This window comes from Crocodylus siamensis, chromosome 3 (genome assembly GCF_052110815.1).
Source record: "Crocodylus siamensis isolate JL-2025a chromosome 3, ASM5211081v1, whole genome shotgun sequence".
NCBI lineage: Eukaryota > Metazoa > Chordata > Crocodylia > Crocodylidae > Crocodylus > Crocodylus siamensis.
In genome coordinates, this window is record NC_143397.1 from 59,904,243 (window position 1) to 59,913,865 (window position 9,623).

Sequence of the window (9,623 nt, forward strand, 5' to 3'; positions counted from 1 at the left end):
GAAGTCAAGCAGAAGGCAGGACTGGATAGCACCTTATCACACATTTACCTGCTATAGTTGAAAATCATTTGAATGTTGTGATGCATAAAAGTTAGTACTATACAGCCTAGTCTAGATGCTAGCATCTGATGAAGTGGACTGTAGTTTACAAAAGCTTATGCCTTTATGAATGAGTTAGTGTTTAAGGTGCCACCCCATCCTGTTTTCTGTGCCATCTCATTATAATTATAATGCAAACGTTGTACATTTTATCTTGGGATATGGGCCTATCCCAAATAGTCATTCAGTGGAAACAGCAGCTGGGTTTTCATGTTTATTTTCTCTGTAATTCTCTGTGTGCTCAATTTATTTGTGGAAACTTTTGTTTTTAACTGCCAGGCCCACAAACACAACCTGGTATCTTAAAATCAGGGTACATTCTTCAATACCTGAAAAGCTTTGCTAAAAAAAATGGATTCTACTCTCAGCTATACCTGGGCAGCTCTCAAGCCACCTGGTAACTATAGGTGGATTCTGGTTTCACACTTACCTAACAATTTTATTTTATAATGAACTGGGCTAGAATCTGACTCACTTTTTACATACTCACTTTTCAGGTTGGAGCAGAACGTCACATATTATTTCCTATTCTTTAGATTATCACCACATTAGTCAGACCTCAGTCAGGTGCAAATGAGTTTCCAAAATGAGGAAATGAGCCTTGTTTACTTTTAGGTTAGTGACATAAGGGAGCAGAGGAAGACAGATGCCTTTGTATTAGACTGGTGGTTAGCATGTTAGCCTTAAGAAGGTAGGGCAGGATGACACCTTCAGCAGTTAGTCTCTAAGATGCAACCATGACCTATCTTTTCCTTGTATAAGAATTAGTTTTAGATGATTAATTCTTTGTGAGGTCAGACTGTTACATGTTGAAACATTATAAGTGGGAACAGAATTTGACTCATCATGCACACCTCATTATTAATCAGGGGTGGGTAAAATGCAGCCCACGGGCTAGATGCGGCCCACCAGGCTAGTCTATCCGGCCTGTGGGGCCCCTAAAAAATTTAGAAAATTAATATTTATCTGCCCCGGCTGCCTGTCATGTGACCCTTGATAGCTTACCATCAGTAAGCAGCCCTCCGCCCGAAATAATTGCCCGCCCCTGTTCTAAATAATAATACTGAAAAATAAAGTTTTCATAAACAAGCAGATGTACATTTTAATGACATGATTCTTTGTAGAAGCCACAAGGTGGCAGAAAAGCAAAGTAAATAGTATATCGAGGCACAGGTACGGTTACAAGAAATGCATGGAACCATATAAAATATGGATGAAAGTACTTTAATAATGGCCATTGTGCTTAACTGGGCCATAACCAAAACTAATACAAGTGTAGTGCAAACCATGGACATTGAAATACAAGCAAAATGCGCTTGAATTAAATTTGGCTTCTGTACCTCGTTATACAGTTTGTCAGTCCCTTTATCAAAACACAGATACACAATAGCAATGCAATCCCATAGTGCAGTTACACAGCTACTGTAGGTGGTTAATGATGACTTTTGCTTTATAGTCTAAGCATTATTCAGAAAATTGTGATTCATCAAACTGGGATGAAGAAGATAGTGCAATTCAGCTTCATTTTGGATTGCATCATTCACATAAACTGTGCCTTCAAAAACTTTATAGCTTGAACAGCTAAAAAATACTGATGATTGTTTACTTGCAGTTCATAGCAAAGAGATGCTATGAGCAGTGACCCTATGGACTGGTACAGGGCCTATCGTACTATGCTAGTGACTAAGGGAATGTCTACTATGTTCAAAAAGCTATATACCCTATTTGTAATTTCATATTTTTCACAGAAACCACAAAAAAGTGGTTTCCGCAACCCCCCCAAAAAAGTACTCCCCATGATTTTGGTGCAGAATAAAATGATGGCTCCACAGAAGGAACCAGCAGTTCTCAGGGCCACTGCAGCCCCAACCTCACATCCTGCTGGGGGAGGTGAGGGGGGAAGCTGCTGGCAGGAAGGGGAGCAGCAAAGATAGTGGCTGCCCCCCTGCCCTTCACAAATAATTGGCTGAAGGGAGAGGGAACTGCTCAGCATGCAGCCAGTTGGCAGTGAGGGGTAGAACCGCACTATGGGCAGCTCTTCTGGCTAGCCGGTGACAAGGGACAGGGCCACCAGGAACAATCAGTGGGGGGCGCCGTGAAAACACTGCAAAAATGGCACCATGTGCCACACAGTTTTTCCCTCACCTCAGCAGAAATTTAAGTAGATCCCTAGCTGTAAGTGGCTAATTCATTCTAGTCAAAAAATAAAAAGAACATTTATCTCCTTGCTCCCCAACAAGAAAGTTGAACACCTCCAAACAACACATGCCCTCGTGTTTAAAAAATGATATGCTAAAAATGAAATATGTAAAATATGATATAGTAAAGCTGAGGTGTTCCTGGATTCATGAACAAGGGTTAGCATAAAGGTGTCCTAAAGCTACCTTCCTGCATTAGCTCGGTATGTGCCAGGTTTGGCCACAAGTGTCCAACACAATAGGACTTCACTTAAGTCAGCCTCCTGTCCAGTTCTTCATTTGCTACTCAAATACAGTCTGATTTCAAAGGGAACATATCTAGCACCAAAATGGATTTTTTTTAACCTAATCTCACTGGGCACGTCCAGATGAGCACACATGCGCCTCTTGCCCCATCTCAAACCCCTTTGAAATGGGGCAAGAGGCACATGCGGGAACAAGGAAAAGTTCCCCATGCTGCAAACTTGCAGCGTGGGGAGAAAATTAGACCCCTGAATATCCAGGAGTCTAAAAAAAATGGAGGTTAAAAAAGCAGGGCAGACAACCAGAGGCTGAGTCCTCCATAGAGTGCTCTGCCTGCCAGAGCGTCTCTGTGGTTGGCCCCTTGCCCTGGTGCTGAACACACGGCCTGCCTGTGCAGGACAGGCAGCTGCTTCAGCACCAGAGCTTCAGTGCTAGTAAGTAAGGGGTCGGGGGGGCTGGAGTTGGGGGGAGGGGACTATGGGGGGAAACCCCCACTGGCCTCCCCCAGGCTCCCAATTCCTGCCCTGCGCAGCCTCATCCCCCACCTGCCCCTCAAGCCCCCCCGATCCCCGCCCTGCCTGGCCCCAGCTTCCCCCCCGTCCCAAGGCCCCTGATCCCTGCCCCCACCCTCCAGCATCCTCATAGGAGGGGAAAAAAAACAACCCAGCACTTACTGGCAGTTGTAGCTGCCATCTGGGTCACTGGGGCCCTACCCGCACAGCGCAGGGAAGAGGAACAGCCCCAGCAGCCCAGCCTGGGCCCTCCTGGCCCCTGCTATCCTTTGCTGCCTGGGGGGGCTTTTCCAGAAGGCCCCGGAGGCTCCCCAACTCCTGCTTCTAGGGTAAGCAGAGGCTTTTTTTTCTGGGTTTTTTTCTTTTTCTTTTTTTTTTTTAAGTGACAATGCCTGCAGTTGGGGGGCAGCCATGAGGGCCTGGGGGTGCAAGTCGGGGATGGGATTGGGCAGGGCAGCCATTGAGAGTTGTCTGAGGGAGTGGGGGGTGGGGCTGGGTGGGACAGTCATTGAGGGGCTGCAGCAGCTGGCGGGGGATGGGGCCAGGTGGGGCAGCAATCAGAGGGCTGGGGTGGGGCATATGGGCCTTGCAGAGGGGAGTGGCCCCTGTTGGGGGTCCTGTAACCCCTTTGCGGGGGCCGTAGCCCCTGTGGGAGGGCAGCAAAATATATATTCATGAATTCATGAAATATGTATTTAGAGTTCAGTTTATTATGATGATAGAGACATTCCAAGGCTTCCACATTGCTTTGACACTGTAGATATATCAATAAAACATTGCCCAACTGATCACTGGCTCTGTCTCACTCTCTCTCTCTTTATAGTGGTCTTTTGTTGTATTTGTGAAGGAACATGGTTTTTTGGGTATTTTACAGAGTGACTTTGGGATTTTTTTTTATCAGGGATTTTTCAGTTTTCCAGTAGGGAACACCAGAACTCTTGCTAGGGAGGCAGGACCCTGCCTGCTCAGAGCTGGCACCTTGGACCCCACTGGCTTGAGCTGACCTCCTGGCCAAATGGGGTCAGGAGGACATGCTTTGACAGTTCAAAGCAGGCCACCACACCTGGAACATCTTCTGGGCTCTAGCTGCCCAGATGGCTGGGCAGGGACACATGGCAGTAGTGCCGCACAGAGGCCAACTCTGCAGCAACAGCCCACTGGCAGCTGGTTCAGTGGGGCAGATGCCTCTACTGGCTGTGCAGTCCCCATCCAAGTCTGGCAGATGCGCAGCAGGTCACAGACAGGCAGCAGCCCCCACTGCCAGACTGCCGCAGTGGGTAAAGAGTACAGGGAACTCTCAGGGCTGTTTCAGCAGTCCAGCTGGCACAAGGGGTAGTGTCCCCAGATACCAATTGGCTGGGCCCCAGAAGCTCCTGAGAGTGAGTAGCCCTGAGCTACTTCCTAGGGCAGCTTTTTATACTGATGGGGCCAGGACAAGGCAGCTTTTTATACTGCTGGGGACAGCACAGGTGTTGGCCCCGGGCTCTAGCTCCCCCTGGCTACAGATACAGGAGGAACCAGGCAGGGTTATTTTGCCCTAAATGGCACAATTTGCTCCACAACAAAGTGCATGTCCAAGCACATGTGCTGAGGCAAAAAGCCCCAGCTCAAATTTGCAACGCTTCTATTTGAGCTGCTGCAAGCGTACATGCTTGCATGTCTGGATGCACCCACTGAGTCCTTACATACCTGTGAAAAAGTAAATGAATGTAAATCAGACTGATACTCAAAATGTTATAGCTATTATATGCATCAGTTATTAATTCTTCTTGGAGTATCCTGCCTAGCAAATCTATTTTTAAATAACTTCTAGGTTTCTTTATAATTCACACAATTTACTAGTGTTAGGTACAAGGCCCTCTCCAGCAATGGATTTATTTTTTATTCCTCTTTTCTCTAGGTCAGGTTGCAACATTCACATAAAGGTATTTTACCTGTTGCCTGGACTCCATGCGGTTATATTTTTGCAGTTTCTGATTGGAGGATAACCTTCATGATAAACACAATAGCTCACTCTTCAGTAGACCTATTCAAATAATCCTGTCTTGGTGAACCAGGAAGTCCTCCACTTACCATACAACAAAGTTCTTTGTATATGGAATCTCCTTATATTTCCAAGAATGTGTTGAGGACAGGCCACAGTCAAATGTTTTAGTGTTATTTACAGCTTTGTCTTGAATGTTTTTGCTTTGTTTTATTATCCTTACTGTATATCAATAGCCACCACCCCAACAGCTTTTTGTCTTCTTTTTGGGATGTTATTATTTCTAACACTGGTTGTCATAAAGATGAGTCATGGCCAATTCTTTTTCCCCTATGCTAGTAATTAATCTTATAAAATGCCTCAAGAGGTGCTAACCCCAGAATGGTGCATTATCTGTATCTTGGCCATTGATCAAAGATACTCAAAGTTTGTGGTCAGCTAACAGGCAGAAGGATTCTACTCAATACAGGAAATGGATGGGAGCTATCTGACTCATCATCTGGCTGAATGTCCTTTATTAATTTAAATATACTTTTCATATGCTCCAGTGAATACCCAGGAAAAACGTGAAATGGAAAGAAAACACTCCCATATTTCTACCTCAGATTCCATTGTTTCTTTTGACCCTGAAGAGCCAGTCCATGCTAAAGGAGGCAAAAGTAACTCATATGAGGGTTGTGGGTATGTTTGGAGGCATAACGTGTATGTGTGTATACGTGTGCATTATGCCTCTACAACTGTCCAAACATTGTATAGTGTGTGCACACTTGGGTGTATAAAAGATTATGTATATGTCATGTATGTGACATATGTATTTTATATACATGCACACTCTTTAAAATACTTATAAATGAAAGCTGCTATTTAAATAAGAGTGCTAGCATCTCCATAGTCTATAGATGGTGCATGTCTATGGTCCAATGCAATGTTTTTGTAGATGAGATGATGACTGTAGAGTATATTGTATGTCATATAATTCAAGCTTAAATTCCTTGTTTTTATTGAGGATGAGGTTTTCCACTCATCATCTGAATAAAACTGGAAATTGTTAATAAATACATAATGAAGTTTAACATGACAATTTCATTTGGCCAATCTTTATATCCTTTAAGCTTTATTTGGGTGTTTCATCAAAAGGAAATGACATCATCCAAGTAAAGGTTGTGACATAAAATTTGGATTTAAAAGAAACAAAATCTCCCCTTACAATAGCGTTAAGAAAACAAAAAATAAAAGAATTATGAGATCACAAATGCTGAGAATTCATGTACTCTCTAAATTACATGTTGGCTGGAAGGGAAGATCCTGCATATACTGCTAGATACTGTTGATCATGCAACTGAGAAGTCGTTTGGTATTAGATATAAAATAGGTGGTGTATTTACATTTTTTCTTTCTTTTTTTGTAAATATATATATTTACAAAAAATATGTCTCTAAAATATATCTAAAAATGTGATGTGCTGAATTATTCTCAGTACCAAATACCTCTCAGACTAACTATCATGGGATTTCCAAGTTTTTGTTTTCATGGCAGTATCTTAACAGGACAAAGCCAGATGAGATTATAAGCACCATTCCCTAAGCCCCCTGACTCCCTGCAAACTCCAGGACCCCAGGCCAGTCCTCAGCCCATGACTCCCTCTCCCTGCTGAACAAACTAGCCCGCTCCCACCCCTGGCTTTCACAGAGCCTCCCCACCTGGACCCTACCTGAAAGGCTGATCCTTATCGGTTGGCTCTGTTCCCAGCAGAATCCTATCAATACTTTATGGGTATAGGGGGGTAGGGTCTGGTACATCCAGGTCTCCACCTGTCTCCCATAGCTAAACAGCACTGACAAGCCACTACTGTGAACAGAGGTCCCCCAACCGTGGCAGCACCCCACCCCAGCCCACCAGCACCCAACACTCTAGTACCTGACCCCAACAAAACTCATCTGACCTGCACCAGAACTAGGTCTGCTGGGCTCGTGCCAGAGGGGTAAGGATCCATCATGGACTCCTGGAAAGGGAAATTGGCAATCTTGAAAAGGCAACAGACACACTTTGGTCTCTTGTCTGAAAACCTGACAGCTGTGAGAGGCAGTTGTAGTGCCTTTGGGCCACCAGTCAGTCAGCTCTGACTTGTGCCCTCTGGTGCTGTTTTCTGTTACTAGGCACAAAGGGGAGCCTGCAAATCATGCTGGGATGCATGTACTGGGGACCCCTGGCTGGGGGCGTCAGCAGCACAAGCTGTCTGCCGAGCACCTGGTCAGACCCTGTAACACTTGTAAAGTGCTCTTCCGGTAGGGTTTCCAGCCACTCAAACTAAGCTGCTAAACTTCCACCAGTTTATTTGAATGCTTGCATGCTAATGAGTTGAAAATGATGTAATTTTGCTTTGACATGCATTATATCTTAATCTATTTTAACAATACTGATGTAACATATATTGCTGCCTTTCACACTTGGCCCACAGACAGCCTTAGTATCATGAAACTATCTTACTCCCTGACGTAATTCCAGTGATTTCAGTTATGTAACAAGACATATTAATTTGGAGCAAGCTGCTGACTAATATAGTAGCTCTTTCTTTGGATAAGAAGGTATAGATCATAATTGCAGTCAGTTATTACTAGCTCTAGGGATATAGTGTATTAGTAGAAGAGAAAGAGAATGGCAAAGAAGCACAGAAGGTGCCTGTAGACGTGCAGGGACACTGCTCCAATGCACTATAATTACAGCACGTCAGAGCAGACTTGATTAATCAAGTTTACTCAAGCATGCTAATTGCAGAGCTCCAGCAGCCTTTGAATCTTGTGTATTCAGCTTCCCCGTGCTTCAAAATGGCAGCAGGGGTGCTTTAACTAAAGCTTGTTGAACAAGCTTTAGTTAAAGTGCCCCCAATGCCATTTTGAACCGTGGGACTCTGAATACATGAGACACTGCAGGTGCTTTAATTAGAGTGGTTCTTGGAGCTGCTCTAATTAGAGCCCCTTCTCCCCCACCTCGGAGCATATGTAAAGACACCCCAAATGGCTGTAGTAATGTTTTATGCTACCAACTGATTTGAAATAAGTACTCAAAATAGTCCTTGGTGGTCAAGGGCACTGGAATAACTAAGAGCCCTTGATGGACGTTTTATGAAAAAACATTTTTTGAGAAAAATGCTTACTCATTGAAGCCTTTATTTTTGGCAAATATTTACATCACTTCAATGAAACTGTCATTAACGAAGCTTTTTAAATCCGTGATAAAAAAAGAAAAATAGAGCACCCCAGAATAGTCAATAGCCCAGTGGTTCAATCCACTCGTACAAGATTTGGGAGATGCAGGCTCAAGTTCTTGTAGAAGAGGGACTTAGCCTTAGGTCTCCTATGATCCATGGGCACACCCTAACCACTGGCTTGTAGCATTCGTTTCTTTTTTTCTTGGACCGAGTGAATATTTACCTTGACATAAAATGGATCAACGTCAGTGTAAGAGAGCTTTTTCTTTAGCACACACTAAGAGTCCTGAGTTCTAAATCAGGCAGAAAAGGGACTTGAACCCAGGTCTCTCAGATCCCATGTAAAGCAGCTACCTATCTGGCAGTTATTCTTAGGTTGGGAGGGTTCCCTTCTTTCAAATTCTGAAACTTCAGTGCTTTCATGAAATAGAAATATTGGTTTTTGATCAACCCTAATAGCTAGAAATGGAGTCACAGACATGGAGTTTTGGGTGGGAAAAGTTCCCCATTTCTCTTCTTTTTGAATATCAATATGTGGTAGATAGTTCCAAAAAGAAGATAAAATAGTACTCAAGTCTTACTCAAGTCTTGTCTGAATGATTCTATTGAGGAGTGACAATCTGATGAATTTGTCTGCCCATATCAAAGTTATTAATTCTTCTTGGAGGTATGATCTCCTTATTCAACAGCAAAATTTGTTTTGAATGTGAAGTTAGTCTGTCTTCTTTGTTGTCCCTTTACCACTACCTTGGAATGAGATTGAATGAGTTAATGACACAGGCTAAGGATGGAGAGCTGATAGAGAGTCACTCATGAAACTCTTCTATTCAGTTGGAAATACCCTTGGACATTGAATCTGGCCAGATTAAGAAAACCAATCTTTCCTAATAGGACAGTAACTAAGTAAAGGATAATTTGGTCAGGAGATTTTGAACAGTTGATGAGTCTTATCAGAGGGCCCCATGACAGTACAACTTTATGGAAGGCCGAGTCTTTCACCTAGTTGGTTAATAGAAAAAACTGATACCAGAAGGGGGTATGAAGCTCTGAAGAAAGAGAAAGGATTCTGGACACTAGAGCAGGAGTGGGAAAAATACATCCCATGGGCTGGATCTGGCCTCCCACTGCTACCAGGTGCACAGCAGGGCTGGGACAGTGCAGTGGCCAGATTCACTTCCCAGCAGCCACAGTGTTGGTGGCTCCTTCCAGCTGCCATAATTGCCAGACCCAGCCACACTGCCCAGTCACCCTAGCCCATCCTTCTGGCACCCAGCACCAGGGCTGGGACCTGTGTGGGCAGGGTGCTTGGCTAGGCTGCTGGGATGGAGCTGCAAGTGGGTGGGTAGTGGCAAGATGGGTGGGTGGGGCTGGGGAGACCA